We start from the raw sequence: 22,138 nt of genomic DNA, 5'->3' as shown, positions 1-22,138 counted from the left end.
CTGAGCGCACGCCCCAAGACCAGACATGTACTCATCAACTCGTCTAAGCTACGGTAAGAACATATCTCGGCATGGAAAAACAGTGGCCTATTCCTTTAACAACTCTATGATAGAAAGAGTCATTTTAAACTCGAGCATTATATGGAAAAATGTACTGCATTTGGGGTCCAAAAGAGGGTCACAGGATATTGCCTGAAATCATTGAAGATCAGTTTGATGTGAGTCAGATTTATGATCATTGCTTGAATCATTAAAGGAATTTAGTATTTTGATGAGAAATATATACACAAACAGGACTAACTTAATCACAAGTTTAAGAATTAGGGTCATGACATGTTATGAAGGTGGGCCTGAAGCATTACATTCCTCCTGAAGCGTCATAAGCTGATCTAAATATACACAACATATCAGAGTCAGACACTGCTGTCCAATTCATTTAGTTTAGTGTAGTTTATGAAATGGTAAAAGTGGTTGCAAGAAATTATGAATAAAATGTATTAGCTTTCTTTATTTTCAACAGCATTAACACACTACGACTCTCACTGAAGGCATTAAATCATGAATGAACACATGGAATTATGTCGGAAACAAAAAAAGGGTGAAATTACTTGAAATTTTTCAAAATTGCCACCCTTTATTCTTGGCATTCTCTCAATGAGCTTCATAAGGTCGTCCCTGAAATGATTTTCAACAGTCTGTGAAGTGAAACCCATTTCTGGTGACATTGTGAAGCCCATTGAGAAATGTCAAAAGTATGCAAAGTAGTAATCAAAGCAAACGGCAGCTTTTTTGAAGAATTTATTTCAACTTTATTTTTTGGTTTAAAACTAATTCCATGTGTTCAGTCATAAATGCCTTCAGTGATGATCTACAATGTTAATAGTCTTGACATAAAAGAAAAGCAAATATAAGGTGTTTCCAAACCTTTGACCGATACTGTAAAAAAAAGTGACACAGGGAGAATTACTATTTTCCAACTCTCCATGAAAACCACTCTGCCAATGCCCTCATCACTGGCATAATAACTCAACAGAGCTTTCTTCAAACTTTAAAGAGCTTTCTTCATACTCTAAGAAATCATACCTTGCAGCATAAGTCCATTTTGGTTTAGTCTCATCTTGGCTATTAGGACTCTCAGATGGCGCGTGACACTTGCAGTGAGGGCCGACAGTGTTTGCTGAATCTGAAAGGTGCTGCTCAGTCTCATGCACTGAAGAAAGGCCATTCTTTTCGCTTTGTGTTTGTTTTTGACTCTCCTTTATTCCTCATGCTTTTCATCTCGCAAAGTGACAGTTTGAAGATGTTCTGAGTAAAATATAACAACCTCTAAGAAAAAGAGAGGCTTTTATGAATGTAAGCTAAGCTGTTCAACAAAACAAATGGAAAATATCGGGCCGCGATTTTTTGAGGGTTTGTGGAAAGCTGATGCTCACTGTTTTTGATCAGTGTTCACAGACAGATTTGATGGAGAGATGCATTTCTCTGGACTGCAGTTTAGTTCACACCGTCTCGCCTAGACAACTGCCCTGTCTGTGTGTCTCTCAGCTTCACTCCCACATTGGCCTTTTGTATTAGCCTCCTCCCTTCTGTTCAGAGCCCACGTCACTGTAACACCCAATGGACAGTCTATTTAGTGAAACATTCTTTTTTAGCAAATATAGCACACACACTTCGAACAGTATACGCAATAAAGATGTGCTAGACACCAGCAGGCAAGGTTACACATATAAAGTTTGTTTGTAAAAGTCTTTCATTAGTTTAGCTACCTTGCTAACACATACGGGTCACATGTTGTGAACCTGCAAAAGCAGCAGCCATGCCATAAGCTGGGCACTTAAAGGCCACCGTTTTTCCATACTGAGATATGTTCTTACCCGAGCTTAGGTGAGTTGATGCGTAACTGTCTGGTCTTTGTGCGTGCGCTCAGTCACGCCAAAAGACCAAAGATGCTGTTAGCATTCAGCCTCTCCTCCTCTCCTCTATGGGGCCAAACGGGGGAGAAGTTGGAGGCGACCAAGCTCTTCCATGTTTTTCATATTAAAATGCGGTTACATGAGCAGTTACAATTTAATGTGGCCCTTCGAGGAGCATGAATTCACGAGCATGCCAAAGAAAGTAAGTCTCTAGCCCATTCCTGCACGGAGTTATGGATTTTTAATGAAATAACCAGTTTGCTCACTCCAGCCACTAGGGGGCATCTTAAATTGAAAAAAAGGAAAGAATTCCACACGTGTCCAGCAGAGGTCACTGACATAATAAGAGATCAGGATATAAACAGCATATTATAGCCACATGGTAAATGGTGAGTCTGCCCCAAGGCAGCTGTGGCTACACAAGTAACTTACTGCCATTGAGTGTGGAGTAAATGAATAATGACTATGTAGCACTTTGAGAAACATGTGACACAGGCTGATGAAGCCATTGTTATTTTTGAGGCCACAGTCCTCCAGTCTTCCATATATGTGGCCCGCGACCCGCCGTGGGGGCTGAATTTCAGCCCTTGACCCAAACGAGTATAAAAAGTGGAACTATATTGTAAGGTGTAATAACACCTTAGACTTCCACGTCCGTGCAATAAAGTGAAGATATTACTGCAAAAACGGTGGCCTATTCCTTTAAGTCAGTTGGTGGCTACCAGAAATATCCAGAGACTAACAACCTCCTCGTGTGGCCTTAATTTTGCACCCTTTCAAGACCCTAATGTCAAAAAATGTACACTCCAAAAAAAGAGCCTTAAAATAACCATACATTTATATTTTTTTCTGCTTCTTTTTACAAAAATCTTCAGTGGCTTTTGGGTCATTTTGATAGGCCACAGCCTCCAGTGGCTTTCGGGTCAAAATGACCGAAGGCCCCACGAGGGTCTTTAATTTGCAGTTAGGGACATTTTTTAACCAATAAGATAAAAAGATATTGAGATGTTGATGTCAAAAGTTAGAAAAGCGAGTATTGCTCCAAAATAAAGAATGAATGCAAAAGACCAAAGTTTGGCTACATTATTTGAAATATGTCAGTCATAGCAGTCATCGTGTAAAAACATGCATAACCTTTTCTGACAGTAATGTCAGCACATTATCATTTTGGCAAGGGCAAACTCTATGTATGACAGTCAAGAGGCTGGTAAGAAGATATATTTAAGAATTACTGAAAAAAAATATTTGGTCTGTATAAAATGTTTTCAGTTAACCTTATTTTACCTTCTGCTACTATAGGCTGTTTCACCCGCCTCTTAACCCCCACATGAACCAAGCACATTTTCCCCAGTTTGGCATTACCCAAATCTTAAAGCTATAAACTGTCAAAAGAGCGACAAAAACGTGCCGGAAAATCAACAATAACACAATCAAAAAGCCACAAAAACACACAGCAAAAGCCACAAAAAAGTGACAAAAATTAGATGAAAAAGAGACAGGTACGAAGAAAAAAGCGAAGAAAAAGCAAAAAAAAAAGATTTCAAAAGACGAGAACACAACAAAAGCGCTTCCAAAATGTGACAAAAACAAAAGAGTGATGAAAAATCTACAAAGAAAGTCACGAAAGAGCGACTAAAAGGTGACAAAAAACATGACAAAAAAAACTACAGAACACTTGCGACAAAAAAGTTACAATCTGTTTTTAGTTTTCAAATAAGGCGATAAACTAGCCTATAGGCTGTAAGCTCCAGTCCAGAAGGCTTTAGATTTGGGTAAAACTGAACTGGAGACAGTGCTAGCTTTAGGCGGGGGTTAAGAGGTTAATGGAGATGCATTTTTGCTTATCGCTGATTGCCTTTAAGTTAAAGCTAAATCTAACTGATACATCACATTTACTGCACAAAGCCGTGTTAAAGTAGTTTGAATAAAACAATCCTCGCTGAACCCCTCAAGACGATTCTCTTAACCATGGCTAGAGCAAGTCGTCTCTCTTGGCCACAGCAGAACCTTAGGATTCAGGGTTTTCTTACATTTTAAATTGTTTTTTGAAAGCTTGCCCATCACCTTATCTGTCTGAGCTCCAGCCTACAGTGCCCAGAGGTCTGCTGACCAATGGCTCCTCTCTGTCCTTTGCTCTGGACTGATCCCCAGAGGAGACACGGCCTTGTGTAGCTGCGCCTAAACTGTGGAACAACCTTTGCCCATCTGAGCCGCACAGACTGAAGCACTGGTAAAAACACACCTCTCTTCATTGGCGTTATTGACTATTGTTCTTTGTTGGTTCAATGTTTTAATATCTTTATTTATAGTATTTTCACCTAGAATTGCTGTTGCTTTATGGTGTTGTTTGTGACCGTGGCTTCCTTGCAGTTTCTTCAGCACTTTTGTTCTGTGGTTGTTTTAAATGTGCGATAAAAATAAAGTTTGAGAAGCCTTGACTTGTAAGTGCTTAATTTAAATTAAACACTGTAACTAGTACATAACACAGGCCAAAGTTGAGTTATATATTGAATTGAGAGAAAAATCGCAGGAGACGTAATCTATTAGGTATATTTTACTCACCGTTTTGCCATCTGTGACACAATGTTGTGGGGTCCCACAGTCTCTATATATAGCCACCTCATTAAACATACATTGATCACTTACATTGAGTCCCATTCATTTAACAAGGCAGGGCTGTTGTTAATAATGTTCCATACACACCCCATTTGACATTTCCTTTAATTATATACGTAATTTATTCATGCACTTGATCCTCTGAGCTTGTTTTTGAAAAGCTTCCTCTAGGAATATTTTAGCCCGCTTTCTCTAGAGGCCCTGGGATTAACTGTCTTAATAGCAAACCCCTGCAGGTATTACTTCCTCCTCAGTGAATGTGTGTGTGTGTGTGGGGGTAAGAGCATTCACTGTATGCTGCAAAGCCGCAAAAGTCATTAGGTCCTATTTTGTGAGCGTTTTAAAAACGGGATCCGAATTGTGGCTGCATTACGAGCCTGTTTAATTTCAGGAGCGCACAAAGAGAAAAAGTGCAAATGGCTGCAAGATCTGGGCTTATCTCTCTGTGCAGTGCCCCCCGTGTTTAACCCAGATTTGCACCGTGAAAGAAATAAAATAAAATAAAACTGTTTAAATTTGCTCACTCGACAGGTTGGGTTTAAGAGCCAGCCAAACACAGCAATTTGCCCACAAAGTAGCACAAACGGAAATCACAACCATCGTTCAAATAGGATTTAAGATGTTAATTATGATGTTTCGCATAACTGCACACCTGACATAATTTCTTGCAGCTCGCATGTGTGAGAACCCGAAATGTGAGATATGGGAGAAACTCTTGTGTGAATAGGACGCGCGCGTCAAATGCACTGACAGCACAAGCGAAACAGAAAGAGCTAATTTGTCTTCGGGTTTGGCTGCAGAGTAATTTGTTAATTTGTCAGAACTGGGTGGAACAAGCAGAGCAAGACCTTGTTATTCCATTAAAAATGTAAGCCTACATTGCTGTAAATATGTTTTCATCAGATGTGCTGAAATGGAAACTTTCCATAGAGGCATGCATGCAGTAAGATAAGATAACACTTTATTGATCTCACGACGGAGAAATTAACTTGTTACAGCAGCTTTTAAGACTCGCAAAGGGGGTTGCTGATAGTCAGGGAATGTGCTATCAAAAAAGAACAACGAAAGTGTGCAAACAAGTAATAATAGAATAAAGGTATCATATATACATGTACAATGAACTTAAGAAAGGAACTTTAAAGAAATATGCCACCGTTTTTCCATACTGTGATATGTTCTTACCTGAGCTTAGACAAGTTGATACTTACCTGTCTGGTCTTTGTGCGTCCCCGTGGAAGAGCTTCTGGGCGCTTCTAACTTCACCCCGTTTGGAGCTATAGGAATATACAGGGAGAGGCCAAATGCTAACAACTTCTTTGGTCGTTTTGGCCTGACTGAGGGCACGCACAAAGACCAGTCAGGTACGCATCAACTCGTCTAAGCTCTGGTAAGAACATATCTCGGAATGTAAAAACGGTGGCCTGTTCCTTTAAAACTAACATAATATAGATAAATAAAATATCTATCTGGCATTGTGAATAAATAGATTACAGTCATAGAGAAGGTGATAGTGATTGATAAAGTGACATTGGTTGCAAATACAGAGGTTATTGCGAATGGAAAAACTACAGTTGTAGAGTGTGGTTAATTGGAAGTGAATGTCCACAAAGACAAAGCGGAAACTGATGACGTGAACTGTAAATACTTAAGTCCATTTCAAATCTGTGTTGTCACATTTCCAATTTTTTTTGAGACTCACTGTCAATCTTGAGTTCTCTGTCCAAAGAAAATGACGACTGATAAAAGTTCAATCCAGACCAAGTCCATCCTAATCCAATCCAAAGGTTAAGTTAAATCCCCAAAAAGGAATGCATCAGATATTGTACTGATCACTGTGTGGGATAAGAGCCCAAACTGTACCCAGCCTTATGTACTTCATTTCTATTCAGTTGTGTGTGTAGACGGAGGGTGTGGGAGTGGATGTGACCGTTGTGATATCTGTAAATATGGGGGGTTCTGGGTGAGAATGTTTTGGGAAATTTAATTCTAAAGCACTTTGAAAACCGCTTTATGAATAAAGTTTGATTGATTGAGAAACCTTTTTGTATATCTCGCTTCGGACAGTCACTGAAAGTGTTTTGCAGGGGACTGTGTTTTATTCACTCCACAACAGCTGCCCTTGGGGTGGAGTGACTTAAAGGGACTATAAGGAGTTTAAAAATGTTAAAATTAAGTATTTTCCTCCACCTACATGTTCCAGCCATGTCCTAATGTGTAGAATGAGCTCAGACCTGTTCACCACAACTGCCTCTAAAATCCTGTACGGTCACTCAAAAATGTATCACTTCGGCCCGAATTGCCGTCATGCACGAGCTTAATATAGAAGGTGCAGTTACATATATGGCCAGAGGTGGCAGTAGTGAGTATAAAATGGCGAACTTGCTTCCAGCCCCTTTAAGTGCTGCATATATCTGCACCAACTGTGAAACAGCAGTTCAAAATGCACTGTCACAGAAAAATAATACAAAACATGACATATTTTTAAATGCTTTCAGAATATTTTTCATTAAAAAACAAAACATTAGGAACTATTTATTTCATAATGACTGACTTGGTGTTTGTGGAACAGTTTTAAGTTTAGTTTTTTTTTGGACATTATGTTAAGTGTAAATGACCATTATTAATTCAACCTGAAAAGACTCACAGAGACAGAACGCGTTAGGAAAGTTTTATTGAACGTGAATCACGATTGGGGCTCAGACACCGGCGGAAGATTGCAGTAATGATATGGAATACATGGCGTTGATGGATGATAGACAGAATCTTCCCCCGGAGTCCAGACACTGGTGGTGGCAGGATGAGACCTTGGGCGGCCAGTCGACAATGACGAGCAGAGCCGAGGAGAGGCCGTGGAGGGGCGGAGGAGGTCACAGCACAGCTGGGAAACGGCCGGGTGATTGACCGGGGAGCTTAAGAAGGGGATGAATGGCTGAAGCAGGAATAAGCAGCTGTGGTGGTTGGCTGACGCGAAGGTGCGGCTTGAGCTGGGGCCGTGATTGGATGATTGGTCAAGGCTGCCGTTGATGAGGCGACAAATGATGGGCTGGTACGTCTTCCAGGTTGTGTTTGCGCTGAAGCTTCATTGAACATCTTCAACTATGGCTGTTCTGAACTCAACCAATTACACAGTTGCACAAACAGATTCACACATGGGAAAGGTGGTGCGTCTTGCTAATCACATCCACAACAAGTGAGAGCACTGGTGAGAGCCAAACTGTCGAACCCTAATACTTAACTCACTGCCACTGCCTTCCACAATATTTACACTGCCTTCCCACTGACCTAATAGCAAACAACACCGATACTGACCCATTAAATGCCGTGCTATTTTCACTCATTCTCCCTGTACTACTGTCAGAGCACAACAGTTCAGGCCTATTGTCTGCTGCTGTGTGCTGCCGGCTGCTTACTCTACTATATCGCCGAGACTCTTGGGGCCCCCCCTCTCCTCCACTCGCACTGGCAATTTCCTTGTTAGTTTTCTTTTTTAAGCCTTTTCTCACTAGCTTAGTTCATTAGCCGCAGCCTTCTCAACAACCTCACATCGAAGACTAATGGGGCAGCATGCCTTTTACTGCATATTGCAGTTCCATGACAGTGCAGATCCATTACCTTTAGAGCATCAAGAATTTACGCCCGTACTGATAAGGGAGGCTTAATGAAGGAAAATCCACTCCGAGATAACTCCTCCCGAAGGTCAATAAAAAATTTACTCGGCAACAGACCCAAACCTGCAATTAAAGAAGCTGCATGTGAGGTCTAGTGTCGGCAAACAACCTGTCTTCATTGTGGAGAGCGGTGGACGCTGAGACTCAGGAATTATTTATGTTTCTATTACAGTGTGTTAAATATGTAGCATGATTGTATTTAATGTGAAACAAGCAAAAACCTACACCGACTGGATTTTTAATAGGTAGTGCTTTGCATTTTGCTTTAGGGCAGACCAAGCATCATGTTTTGGGCAAAGAAAATATTGATTGGACACAACTCGGCAGCAGTCAGTAACTCGCATCACACGTCTCGCATAAAGACTAATCTGCAAAAAGCCATGACATATTTATGTATTTCTTGAATGATAATGTGTTTTTTCGAAACAACTTCTTGGTTGTCTGTGCATGCGCTGCACAAATAACTACTGTTTTGGGCTTAGACAACGTTTCTTTGTGCTAATTTACCTTAGAGAGAGGTTTCAAAGGTACATTTCACAACACGAAGCAACTCACATGAAAAAAAATAAGTGGCTCAAGCTTTAGAGAAAATACTTTTTACCTGCTATGCACCAAATAAGCAACTTATGTATTTGTGCTATTGGACTTTATCAATTTACTCTTTCAGGCTTGTGATTCTAGAGCAAGAGAGACAGCACATACTTTACATCAGCATTCAGTTTGTGGGCCAGTTTATCCTCCTGACATATAAACTTTCACCTATCGTTCGCCTAATCTTCACAATAAGGTGTGCAACTATTGCACGAAGTGAACTTACTGTCATAATGCCTGTGTGGGGCCCTTTCTTTGCTTCACCACAACGCCGGAGCTGAGCATTCATTCAAGACATCTGCTTTTGTTCTGTTCTCAGGACAAACCTCCCGATTCATGACACAGATTACATTATTCAGTGTGTCAGGTTTTCACTGTGTGCACTGACTGCTCCTCCAGAATGCACACTGTCAAATTAAACTGTTAATAATTTATTGTTTTTGCGCACCAGAGGCGTAAAGACATTTGCCCAAACAAAAACAACAGCTGATCGTCGGGGCTTTGTTTCACCTCACTTCACGCAGCACAATAATAGTCATATTATTTCATCCTTTTGATATCTGTTGTTTATTCATCGTAATTTACACAATAGATGTGCGGCAAAACAACAGTTCAGACTGCTAAAGCCATAGCTCAGAGTGGGCAGTTGCTTCAAAGAGCTTGCCATTTGCGCTCCCAATCCATTGTTTTGCTAAGAGCTGATGAGCATCTACTTATGACCAATTTTGTGCTCTTTTTTCCGACACTATTTGGGCCATATTTCCCATTGTGGCATTGTGTGGCTTAACTGAGCAATTTAAAGGGACATAACCACCACCCAAAAAAAAAAGCCCTTCACTGAAAGGAGTCAATAAAGTTAGACAGAAGGATAGTAGGCAACACTTGGGTCATTGTGGAGAAAAGATGCTTAGCGAGGCACAAAGTGAACATATATCTTTAGTTTAGTGGCTGTATATCACTTTTGTGGTACTTTGGGGCTCGGATGGGATTTTCCTGGTGGACTCATAAGGAGCGTTTGTGGTCTGTAACCGCCACCTTTCAGCTGATAATGTGCAGATTTAATCATTCACTCCCATCATGGACATTGTACATAGTTTGCGACTCGTCCGTGCCACTGCTTCTTACTTCTAACCTTGAAGTTTAGATTTGGATATTGCCCTGGCCTTATCGTCTCGCAAAGACTTTATGGGGATGGTAAAAGAGGAGAGAGAGGAGCTGGTGGAAATAGATATTCCCGTAAACGGCCCAATTCCTCGAGCCAAAGCGCAGACATGTTCAAAACTGCTCATTTGGTGACAAGATTTGCCAATGGCGACACTTAAAGTGGCGACCGAAATCAAAAATGGCTGTTATCGCACAAAATGAGACGTGTTAAGTGTGTGTAAAATCAACAGTGGGTTGCTAAATTGGGCAAATTCACATGTGCAATATTGGTTAACTGTATAAATATTATGGAAATAGACATGCATACAAAATTCAAATATTATAACAAACACAGTGATAAATGCCAACTGTGGCAAGTCTTTTTCTCTCAAGATCTGTAAAATAGGCATGTCGTAGAATAAGTGGTATCTTTAAGAATATTTCTTTTCATACTTTAGGTTATTTTTGCAGATAAATACTAAATAGGCTGTACACTCAAGCAAAGCAGCTGTAATTGTGAATTGTGTTGCATATTTAGACTGTCTATCTCCAAATTTTCATAAAATCAAACTAGCCCTAGGGACTATTAGAGCGAGAGACGAAAGTGTTACAAGCCAAAACAGAAATCTAGCAGTATTTGGCCAATGATACTTTTAACAAATCGCTGTCCGCAAGAGACTTGAGAAAAGGGGAAAATAAAATAAACAATGAATAAGCAAAGAAACAAACAACAGTCAGTTTGAAATTATTCATGTTAATATATTTTGAACTATTTCTTCATTGTGTTGAATCAATAAACTATGAAGAGTGATAAGGTTGCAAAACACCTCAAAAGCTGACAAGTTGCTTTTGTTCGAATGGAATATCATGGTTTCATGAGAATTGCAAATCATTGCATAACTTTTTCTCACCTTTTCCCCTTCAATCATTCAGAATTGAATTTGTATTTTTTTTGTTTCTTGCGTTTCACCCATGTTGTGGTCATGTGCCTTTTTCAATTCATTAAGGCACCTCTGATAAATAATAAATTATCAGTTGTGAGTGCTGATACAGAAGTATACCGGGCTGAATATTTAATAGCTATAAATATTTCAGCTCTCAATACTCGGCTTTACGTTGACTCATCTCTGGCGTGCTGGAGACTGCAGTGAATGTGGGTATGCTACATTCAACTATTTCTTGATAGCAAACGCATGGCAATCAGCAGATTCAAAGCAGTGTCAAGGTCAGCCAGACTCAACTAAAAAGGCACTTTTCTATAACTTATACAAATGAGGGATTAATGCATATCCGCAATCATTCTTGAAATGTACTGGAGAAGAGGCAGAAAAGGTTTTCAAAAATATATATATATTATCTGTGCCATATATGAAATACAGAAAACTGAACATTTTACCTGCATAAAGTAAGAACACAAAAATAAATGCATAGATGGAACTATAGCAAAAAGGAGCAAACATTTTAGAGCATACCAAACAAAACAAAAGACAATCAAAATGATTTTGCTCTCATACAGTTTGTGTAGTCGTGGCTGGAGACTCTGCAGGCTCCTCCCTGAAGGCAGCACACTGAACAGACTGTATGATGGGTGCGTGGGATCAACCGCGATGCTGTGAGCTTTGAGAGTGAGACGGGTGGAGTAAATGTCCTGAATCGAGGGGTACCGATGATTCCTAACTGTTCTCACAATGCGCTTGAGGCAGAATGCAGTAGTGATGCAGCTGGTCAAGATGCGCTCGATGGTCTCACTGTAGAAGGTGCACAAATAAGGAGTGACACTCTTCTGGCTCTTTTTCAGTCTGCGGAGTAAGTAGAGGACCTGATGTTCTTTTTTGTCCAGTGATGAGGTTTTTGCGGGCTAGGATAGATTTTCTGTGATGTGCCCGCCCAGGAATTTGGTCCACAACAATCTTTGTTTTCTCCAGATTTAGAGAGAGATTGTTCTGTGTGCACCACATGTTTCAGCTCCACTGTTGATGAGACCCACCACAGCTGTGTCATAACCTGGTGAAGAGGTTTGAGCTGTGCATTGGAGTGCAGTCATAGGTTAGCAGAGAGAACACAGCGGGGTTCAGCACACACCTTTGGGGGCCTCCATGTTTTCAGTGTGATGGTTCTAGGGTTGATACTGCCAGCTCATACTGCCTGTCATCTCCCAGTGGACACAAGTGCGCCAGTTAAGCCTACGCTGAACCTGTACTGTACATGTACTACCATGTTAGGGTAGATAATAAAGAAGTAGCTAAATTAATAATAAAGTCTATGTCTGACTGTCAGACCATTGGCAGCTGCTTTGGACAGTATAAACATCCACTATCCTCACCATCTGTTGGAGCCCTCTGGTGACTCTTCCTGACCTCTCTCACTGCACTGCACATCTTCAATGAAATGTTTGCCTGCTTCATGAGTTCAGGAGGCAGTGGGGAGTGCTGTTTACTTTCATTTTGAGAGCATTAGAGGCTTACCCGCTGAGTGAGCCCCGTAGAATAATGAAACAAACACAGTCAATGTCACAGGGGTGCATTTTTGTCCTATACCTCTCTTCCACACATGAGCTTTTTCCTTGTGCATGCTTCATGGATGTCCAGCTTCTGTATGTGTGCCCGTGGCATTTGCTTTCACTCATTGTTTTGGACCATTCGATGAAATGACATCCCAGAAGTGATTGAAAGTTAGATATGTATGGTCTAAGGCACAGACTGCTGTATAGATTTTCTGATAGATTCCACCTGTAATGAGTGTTTGCATCCACCGCCTGTCAATGGCACAACGATCCCAATGCACTTAGCGTGCATTTAAAGATACAAGTAAATTATCTGGCATATAAAAGCAAAAACATAACTACAGTTTGATGGGTAAAGGTTTGTTATAGTAGCAATTAGAGGCAAGCATTAAGACTCGCAATGATCTCCTCAGTGAAGCGGGCGACCCCAAGCAGCTGGTGACAAGCGCGACTCGGCACTTCTCGGTTGAAACTTTCACATTTATTGCTGCCAAATGAAGCAGAAATAGTGTTTAATGGTAAAGTTTTTCCATTAGAGTGAAAAGGAGTGGTCATAGATCTGCAAGCGTTGAGGTTTCCATGGCTGATCATTAGCTGGTTAAGAGTGAACACAGCTGTTTCCACAATGCTCCGTCAACTTCAACTAAGTCAAGTGCATGAATTATTCAATTCATTTAATTAACATACTGAGTGGTGCAACATGGTTAAAATGCTGACTTGTATAGTTAAGTGTCTGGATACTAGATAATCAAGATACAAGAAAATAGATGACTTGCCTATGAAATGAATTTAAATAAACAATGGTCATTTTAAGTGTATGAGTGTATGAGTTATATTTGCAGTCGGAGTCCCCTCAAAAAGATGTTCTGAGTCTCAGTAGGAATTTCTTGGATAATTAAATGGCAAAAAACAAAACAACCACAACTGCATTTGACCCATTCTTAAATGACTCCACAGAGCAGTGTCTAGTGACCCATCTCCAGATTTTAAGTAGTCATAAATAGATGAGAGCTCAAAGTCAATTGTGCATGTTTACGGGACAAGAGCAGAGGAATCCAAACACCGAAACATGTGTTGTTTTTCCATTATGCAAAATGCTTGTTCCACATACAGTAGCTCCTCAATAATATAAAAAAAGGGAATAGAACTATGCATGGTCTATTTAACATTTACCTTGGCCAGGTCCATTCTCCAGGGATTTTTCAGACAGCATTTCTTGCATTTTTTGTCACATTTTAATCATGTAAATTTGTCTAACCTTTTGCTCGCCTCCAAAAACTCTAAGCATAAACTGTAACTGACAGCACATAATAATAAGCTCATAAAACTCAGCTCACCAGCTCAGCCATGAACATTATGAGCAGCCATTTTTCAGAGGCATAATCTGTGCAACCATCTTCATCAAAGCTGTTCCTTTACGCTACAATTTTGGAAGTGCTTTGTTTACTTTGGGCCATTTCTCCCCCACTGTCTTAAACTGTCACTGCTTGTAAAAGCTTGGAGCTTGTGTCCACTGTGTGCATGAGGCGGGTACATTCAGTGGCAATGGTCAGTTACGAACAAGACATAACATTGAATAATGAGTTGGATTCTATGTACATTATGCAGCCAATCTGCACCAATGGCCTCTCCAATCACCAACATGGTCACACAGCTCAGCACAGGCCAGACGGGTATAGGCTTGTCCAAGGACAGCAGTATGTAGTTATTAGAGCTGGAGCGAAGAATCTTCTTTTGACACATTTGAGAGAATTGTTTAATCAATATTCCTATCAAGGAAATTCAAAAATAAATTTTTATGTTAATACAAAAGGAAATATGTTTAAAGTAATGTTATTGTCAGGAACATTTTAATTTGACTGATGTGTGGATTAACAAAATAATTACATGGTAACAGATGATATAATGCCCATGATGATTTCAAGGATTTTCAAGTAGTAACAGGTTTCAGGTAAAAACCTCAAGTTGACATTTTTGTGTTGTACATCGTCGTTCTTCGTTACACTCACCTATATGGTCATGAGATCTGGGAAACGACCGAAAGGACAAGATCACGGAAATTTGTTGATACATTTTCTATGAACACAAAGTAAAATACTTTACATTTTAGTACTTTGACGTTATATCACAAATCTTTTGTTATTACACAAGTAAGTGAAGCAATATCCAAATTACTTCACATAGGTCCCACAAGGTTCTGTACTCGGACCAATACTTTTTTCTGTGTACATCAATGACCTGCCAAATGTTTGTGAAAATGTCCACTTTCAAATGTACGCTGATGATGCTGTAATTTTTACTCCTGCTAAAACAACGGAGGAGGCATCACAGCAGCCCTAGTAGACATACAGCAGTGGCTCACCAACTCATCCTTACTATTAAATAAAAAGAAAACCGTGTCAGTGATGATCACAAAAAAATCTGGATCGATCCAAAGCGTTCCTTAGAGAAACTGGGCTCGACCTTGTTGAGTACCTCTGGGTCACACTGGCTTCAACACTCTCCTTTAAAAAACACATTAAACTCACTGCGAATACAATAAAGTTCAATTTACAGAACTTCAACCAAATCAGGCCATTTATGACAATAGATTCAGCAAGGATGTTTCTATACTCAATGATATTTTCACACATAGACTACTGTATTACAACCTGGTCACTCACTGGAGAAACAAATATCAAACCCATAAGTCCATAAAAATTCTGGATCAAAAGCCTTGGTCATATCATCTCTGCAATACCCCGGAAAAATACAAAAGGCTAAATTTTGAAAATGTCCTACATTTTAAAAACTGTTGCCTTGTTTACAAAAGCACTTCATGGTCCTACCCCGCCCTCATTCTCTAGCTACATTAAACCTAATGCAGTGAGGGTCTCTGCACCAGAGCCAGAGTGTGGAAGAACAACATTTGGACAAAATGTGTTGTCCGTCAGAGGACATACAGCTCTTTTCAAAAAACAACTTAAACATCACCTCAAAGTAAATCAGTCATGCGTTCATTTTAACTAAAATGTAATTTGAATAGTTTTTATATAGTGTTTTGTGTTCATACATTGTTTTACTTGGAACTAGAGATGTAAATTAGCAGTTCTGTTATAATCTGGCACATTTACAATTTGTATTGTTCATTAATGTGTGTTGTCCCGATAAATAAATACATTTATGAATAAATACATAAATATAATATATATATATATATATACAAGAACCCAGTATATTGCAAAATCACTGAGGATTTTCCCTAATTTAGTTCCATTTTATCCTTGATTTCGTCGTGATTATTATCTTTATATATCATGTTACTCAAGTAAAATACATAAATAAAACAATTTCTTGCAATTTCTTTTGGCAAAATTTAATGGGCGCATTATATTAATACTGTAATGATTTTTTTTTTTTTAATCATTGTGCAGCTGGAACACAAGCCCAAATTGCTTGATATTTTAACTCAGTATTGACCACACTCCAGTCCTATATGCCACTTCTCTAGATGAAGGGTCCTCATAATGATGCCTAAACACAGCGGCTCCCTGTCCCACAATTGTCCCTGGTGTGAGTATTACAGCCATTTATTAAAGTCATTTAACATTTCTATTGCACTTTTCCCTTCGGCAGCTCAAGCCAAGCCGACTGTAATGCTGTTAAGTAGAGATGATGTAACTCCCTGTATTTGGCTGCAATAGGGATTTTTCACACGCGCTCCCATTGCCGGAAAAAAAAACGGCAATGACAGGTAGATGATGTGATTCTAATAACCAGTCAATACTTATATATTCTCTACTCGATCTTGGCTCTTCACTCAATACGGAGCTGTGTCATTGCCATAGCAGCCAGCAAATAATCAAACTCATAATATTCAGACATTTACGGCTTTTCTTTTACAGGTCACAGAGGGCCCGGGGATATTGAAATGGCTCCACAAAGACAGACAATCAGAATGCACTGTAATCCACTATGAATACATAATACGGTTCACTGGTATGTGCATGTGTTATTGGATAGTGAGACACACACATTTATTCTTTACTCACAGTGGTATTATCACTAAGCTAACGCTGTTAAAATGAAATGGACTTGAGTGCCTACTTCAGAAAGGTCACGCACACGAGAGACAAAAACTATCCAGGTTTGCCACGGTTATTTGTGCAGGACTGCCAACTCTTTTGCCACTGTCCACCCTCCCATTACGCAACGGGCTTTGTTAGATGACTGTCACATTTGCATAGATTTAAAAAGCCTGGGTGCAAAAAATGTATTAAATGCTAAAGCCAGACACAAGGGGTCATTGTATTAGAACCAGCCCCAAGTGTGGACAAGTTAATGGTGGCAAAGTGGACATGCAGGTTCACCGTCAGGAGTAATGAAATTCATGGTTAAATTGAGAGACATCATTAGTAGCAGTAATATGAGTATTACACGGAATGTGGGCAGCAGACTTGTGATAGAACAAAATTAAACTTCATCCCTTGTCCGGCCCTTTCCCTTCAGCCCAGTCTTAACTGTCATCCTCTCTTTGAACGTTTTGACGCTTTGTGTCCGGCCTGAACAATGAATGAGAGTGGCTTGTGTAGTCCGCCCCGCTGCTGCCTGTATAAGCGTCCTCCACATATCAGACATGTGCAGCGGGCTTTCTTCTGCTCCCCTTTCTTTTCATGGCCTTTTCTTTTGCCGCTTTGTTCCTGAGTCTGGCACGTATAAAGGTTCGAACGCTGCTGAAGCACACCTGAGCATCTTTCTTACAGGCACAGAACTATCATAAGTGGTATTGAAGAAGATGAATGTGAAGATTTTGTGGTCAATGGAGCCACAAGCAGGGGCACCGGCAGCACAAAGGAATACATGCGAGCACAGGTTCAGTTTTTGTGCTATAGATAATCTTGTGAAGACCCACTAATTTACACTGTGTGAATGATAGGGTCACGTCGGAGGGAGCAAAGGCAGCGGCGACAGTGCTTATTTTCACTGTGGTGATGTGAGCCGACAGCTATAGATTGGGTTTCTTTGTCTGTAATTTATGCATGCAGTTGGCTTCATTATAGAAGTCAGCCTCACTCAAAGTTGCACTGAAAACAATGAGATGTCCAAATTAATTCTTGACAAACTAGAGGAGAAATTTATTAATCTGTCTTGTTTAGTTATTTACACAATTGAGCCTTGGATATTCGCATTGTGATTTCTGCGCAAATGAAGTTAATTTTGAGGCATGCATAGAGACGTACAGAAAAAGGAGGCTTTTGCGAGATGTGAAAGTTTGTCTATTTGGTTTCGATTAACATTCTGATCATATCTTAGAGTCTGGATGTGCCTTCTGTGCAAACATGGATAAGGGCATTCCGATTTACATTCAAGACATTTTGTCCTTTTAAATATACGTGGAGAGAAAAATACATGAAGAAGATTTGGGCAAGTTTGTGACATGTTGTACATTTTACTTATAAGAATTCATGTCTGTTCAAAAGAGAATTGCAGCAGGAAGGGCATCCTGCAACACACCTATAAGGGACATACTATTCTGACTAGTGGAGGGCAAATTTCTCCATAAAAGTTATCTGTTTACCTTTTCTAAATGTAATCTAGTTACTTGATTACTCTATTTCATGAGTAATCTGATTGCTGATTACCGTCACATTAGCCTTATAACAGGAGCTGCCATTTCATGTCTTTTAATAAGTGCGACATTCGCAGTTAACGTATAACATACAATGCACATAACCGACAATGGACCACAATATTCAAAATATATATGGCAAAATATATATTATATTATAATAACCTGTTACTTAAAAAGTAATCTAATTACAGTTAATTACTTAGCAGTCTGCCCAACACTGGTGTGACCAGAAAGTATATTTTATGTACTCTACAGGGGCGGATCTACAGCTGCCACCCCATTGTCATGTGATGTCTCCCATCTGCTCTAAGCTACTTCATGCCTCACTCTCAGTTCTTACTTTTTTGACAGGACAAAGAATTATAACAACTTTAGAGCTAAATAAGGAGCCAGGTGCAACTTCTGTGGCTCCAAAGATGATGATTTTTTTTCTTTTTCTTTTTTATAGCAAAAGTTTCAATTTTACCTGAGTTAGAAACCCCCTTATATTATGAACAATGCTACTATTTGTTTAATTTTGGGGGGGGCTCAGCCTGCATCTAAACGGAAAAATTACCTTGCGATCAAGCAAAACTTGCGTACTCCCCGCTATACACATTCGACATTGTAAAATGTGTTGCCACCCTAGAAATGATCCCTGACCCCGCTTGCCACAGCGTAATTTTTTTTCTAGATCCGCCCCTGGTACTCTATAGAATCCACTTTTTAAAATATCTTTGTTTTTAATTAGTATTACAGTCCCATTATCCACACGTTTGTGGCACTTTTGTTAATTACAACTGGGTAACTTTATTGTCATTTATGTTATGCAGAAAACGATTATAGCCACAAGCTGTCTCTGTGACTGAAAGCAGCTGTTTACAAGTTCATAATGAAACTTTCAACATAAAGCATAACAAATAGCTGTCTCTAACTTTTCTGGCTAAATGGGGTTGTAAAATTGATAATAAAACATTAAAGAAACAGATGGAATAGGTTTGCTTTAAGAAGGGAGGTTGACAAGAGAAAGATGACAGTCACTTCTGTATAGGCCTGTCACGATAATTACTACATCGACTTATCGCTCAATAAATGACAGAAAAACAATATTGTTTTGGGCTCAATGTTTATCGTCAATGCATTTTTTTATTGACAGTTTTCCTCAAGCCCCCCACCACCTTTTTAAACAATTTTACTAAAGTAAAGGTTTTCATTGAGTTTCATGTTAATTCAAACTTGCATGTTATAAAAGAGATACTGTTTTACCTCCCATTTCTTTAGTTTGTTAAAGTGACAAAACGTGGTCCTCCATAAAATCATTTATCACAAAAATGTACAGCCTCAATATATTGAACTTTGAGGTTTGTTATTGTGACAGGCCGACTTCTGTGTATAGACTTTATCTTTTTGGATTACAACATCATGTGAAATTTCACAGTCTTTGGCTCCTGTCTGCTATGTCACTAGGGGGCATTGTTACACCACAGGAGATGGGACCAGTCTTCAAACGTGATGAACCTCTATTTCCATAGCAACGTGATTTTCAGCAACCCTGCCATTGTGAAGAAGCTTGCACACGATCTTCACCGCTCCAGACAATCAAGTATAGGTCACGTATGTCCACTGGCCCTCTGGATGATAGCATGCAATTACTCTGCAGCCTAGAATTGAGCACTTGAATGCGAAACCTCATCTATTAAAATAACGTGTTCATACATATGTTCACAGGAATCTGCACATCTCAAGATGAAGTTCCCAGAAACACTAAAAAGGTCATGCCTGCAGGTCAGCAAGTGGGACGATGCCTGAGGAGGTGTGATGAGGGTGTCTGTATCTGAGTTTAATGGCCCATCACGTCTCCTGACCATCTTAGCGCTAATTGGAAATAACTCCTGCTTCTTCGCTTAAAGGTCCTATATAATGTTGCTCAGGTATTTCGAATAAAAAAATAAATAAAATAAAAAAGTGAGACCTCAGCATAACTGTTTGTGTGACATCAAATGACATTGTCAGGTGGGGGCAAGCTTTTATCACCCCTTTTCCATTCAGGGCTTTTGAATTTCGTTTTGTTAAATATTTCATGCCTTTACTGAAAATGTCATGATTTTATTAGCAATAGCCAGGCATTAATGGAAAGTGATATGTGTTTCTTTGTTGTCTATAGGCTACTAAGCTTAAGTTTGATCCTCATCTCTCAATAGATAAATAAAGTTACTATCTGTTCAGTTATCTGCATTTCTTGGCATTGGCACAATCATCTTTGATCTCGGCAATAATGCTTTTAATAGTTAGAACCGTCTACCTTTTTTCATAATAGAAAACAAATCTCCTTGCGTCGTTCTTATACACATTAGATACAGTAGCAAATAGCGACAAGAAGTCTGTGGAGACTACGTAATACAATAATGATCATAGAGTAAAGGCATTTTAATTTGAGATTCCAGTGTATTACTGAGGAAAAGGAATGCACTCGCTCGACATACCTCCAGCAGCTTTTTCACATACTTTGGCTCACGGTGAGGAGTTCAGGTGACAATGACTCTTTGGGATGTCTGATTATAACCATCTCCTTTCACATTCTCTCAAGAAAAAAAACAGACATTTTCTTACTTGAATGGGCCGGGGTTAAAGACAGCTGATAAGAGGAAATACATAGACTATTGTTGGGCTCACAGACGGAAATATTTACAATTTTTCAAGCATCTTGGATGGATCATCAACTATTGATGAAATAATTAATAATTTTCATAGTTTTTTTCCAATAGTTTTTAATGCCAAGTAGGCAACTGGATGTAGTTGAACAAACCTCTTAAGTTATATTAATTCTATTCATGAACATGTTTAATTCGGCAAGAAAAATAGGCACTTTACGCCCAAATGGCCTCCTGCAAAAGTTGCTTACTTGGGTTGGCGCCTACTATTGACAAATGAGGTGTCCAGGCCGCAGACACGCGGAAGTAAAGTCTCCCATATGGCTTCATAGCATTGCTTCATAGTCGGTGCATATTACAGGCGCACATGTATGCACATGGCACATGCCTATTATAGGATGACGGCAGCCGTGCCACAGACCCGGCCTGTGAGTCACCGCGTGTCCTTTGACCTCTGTCGCTTCTAAAATAGAGAGACGACCTTGCGCTGGACTCCTCACAGTTGTTGAAAGCGCAGTTTTGACTGTCACTCAGAATCCTTTCTACGATGGACAGCTGAGCCAAACGGAGCTACACACATTTTTACGCACGAGACATTTGTGAAGGAGATGTTTCTATCAGAGGCGGCACGGGAGGTTTCCATCACTTTAAAGCGTTTGGACACGGTTCAACTCTGAAACAAGTGCCGGGTAAGTAACCGTGCGCTCTGCAATTAGCTCTGCGCTCGTTCCGTAGTGAATGTTGACAGTGGGGACACAGAGAGAGCATGGCCCGTACCACTTTGGGTGTTAGCGCATATCTGTGTGACTTTTTCGTGCGTGACAGATCATGTACTATTTGCTTTGAGCGCCAAACCAAGTTCTAACGCACTTATTTACTCCATTCATGCACAGTTTTTCTTCTCATGTTGCTTATTTAAATAGTTGCTAAAGAGTCACTGAAGCAGCAGGCCAGTCACATTTATGCGATGCTAAATTAACATGATTATGCACGATTAACACGAGTGATATTTGGTATTTTTTTGGGGCTGACTGCACCTGTGGATTTATTATAATGGGATATCATTCTTATTACTCAAATTGAAATAAAATAATAACATGTGTAAATGGGTTACATTTGATCATTGTCTTTCGCGGCAGTAAATAGTGTCCAAATGAAGCGCGTCATTCAGCATGTCAGTTTAGTATTACATTAATGACAATAAAGGTTGAGTAATTGGTAGCTTTGACTTCATAATATACACACATTTTAGTTCATTTTTCACCAGTGCAGGTGTTGGTTTCTCCTCATTGATGATAAACTTAGGCCCGACACGACAACAAACAACAAATTTGAAGATCGATAAATTGAGGCGGGAAAGTATCGCGATAGACGATATTATCGACTCTAACGATACACGATACTGTCAACTCTCAAGCATAAAAATGACAGGAAACCTTTGTTCGAAAAGTGCATCATCAAAT

This window comes from Gobius niger (assembly GCF_951799975.1).
Source record: "Gobius niger genome assembly, chromosome: 6".
NCBI classification, from domain to species: domain Eukaryota; kingdom Metazoa; phylum Chordata; class Actinopteri; order Gobiiformes; family Gobiidae; genus Gobius; species Gobius niger.
The sequence above is the reverse complement of the archived record's forward strand: the minus strand, read 5'-3'. Positions refer to the sequence as shown.